Genomic DNA, 1,596 nt, shown 5'->3' with positions numbered 1-1,596 from the left:
AAAAGACTATGTAATTGACTTTAAAAAAAGAAAAGAATTAATAAAAGCAGGAAATACGCCTTTTTTTAAGTGTCTAAAATGATGCAATTTATCTATGCAGTGGCCAAAGAGATGAATACAAAAATATCAATAAGATTGATGTTTTCAGTAAAACTGGATAAATGAAATAATGCATTTAGTTGTTTAATCAGAGATACATGAAAGAGAAGACCTTCAGTTTCTTTCATTGCTCATACAAGAGTGAATAAGAGGTCCACTCTTACTGCTTTACTTTGACAATGAAGTCCTTACATTTGGAATTTCTATCAATGCCTGGATTTTTGACACTATGTATTGTCTAGATAATTTGTACCTAATGATGATTAGGTTGAATGGCATTGATGGGGTTCAGGGCAGTCTGCCCCAAGATGCACCACTGTTGTATGTGGATTATTTAGAGCTGAAGACAATAAGGGCTCAGACTCAGGAAGAACATTCGACCTTTCCCCACTAACTGCCTAAAAGAAATTTAAAATACAGGCCTGTGTCCAGGACAGGCCATCACCATAGATAATTTCGGGTTACAATAGATGGGGGGATCCTTGCTAAGCCCACTCTGATCAAAGCTCTATTTACCGAACATTTGCTTTTCCATTTCCCTGTGGATTGCCTTCCTCCCATCTGAAGCCCCAAACCACTACCCCAAATATCCTCCTTGTCTGTAGCTGAAGATACTTAAACAGGCAGCCTCAGCCAGTTGACTGAGTTATTCAGTTTCTCCTGAGTTTCTCCCATGTATACATACTATTAAACTTTGTTCGATTTTTTTTCCTGCTAACCTGCCTTTTTAATTATTTGGTCAGACATAAGAACCTTAAGGAAAAGTGGGGGAAGAATTCTCCCACTTCCCCGACAGCATCATGTCACCTTTTATCCTTCGCCTCTTACCCTATTCACTTCCTTTTAAAAACCAATATTGGAAGTATTCTTAGGGATGTTGTTCACTCTAGTTTTAGGAGAGAAGACAGAAGGACTTGGGAATGAACATAAAGAGAGTAAAGGTAACAAACTGGAGGGATGACCAAATCACTTTAATTCCTTTCCCATGTTTTCCTTATAAACACTGGATGTAAGAAAAATTGTGAGAAAGTGAGTAATAAATAATAATAATAATGTATCAGTAATTAGTCTTGTGCCATCATTCCCCCCTTATTTCAAAAGGATAAGGAAGAACTCTCTAATAGAAACAACTCTTGGATTAAGGAAGAGATGTGAGAAGGAATGAGTTTTCTGTCTCTGGAAGTGTGTAAACAGAGGTCCCATAACCTGTTGGTAAGGATGATGTGGGAGGAATTCAGGCTGGCTTTGTGTGTGAACTGGCCAGTTACAGAGGGTCCTGTGCTTGGAAGGGCCCTATGATTAGCTTAATACTCTGCAGTCACTGGCTTGACATTCTTAATTTTTTGCACAAGAAGCCCTACGTTTTCATTTAGTACTGAACTCCACAAATTATGTAGCCAGTGCTGAATATCAGACCAATAATATTAATAGTAGACTCTTAAAGACTCGTCTGATACTGAATTCCTTCAATTCTATGTGCTTACCCTAGGAACCCAG

This window comes from Equus caballus, chromosome 2 (genome assembly GCF_041296265.1).
Source record: "Equus caballus isolate H_3958 breed thoroughbred chromosome 2, TB-T2T, whole genome shotgun sequence".
Taxonomy (NCBI): domain Eukaryota; kingdom Metazoa; phylum Chordata; class Mammalia; order Perissodactyla; family Equidae; genus Equus; species Equus caballus.
The sequence above is the reverse complement of the archived record's forward strand: the minus strand, read 5'-3'. Positions refer to the sequence as shown.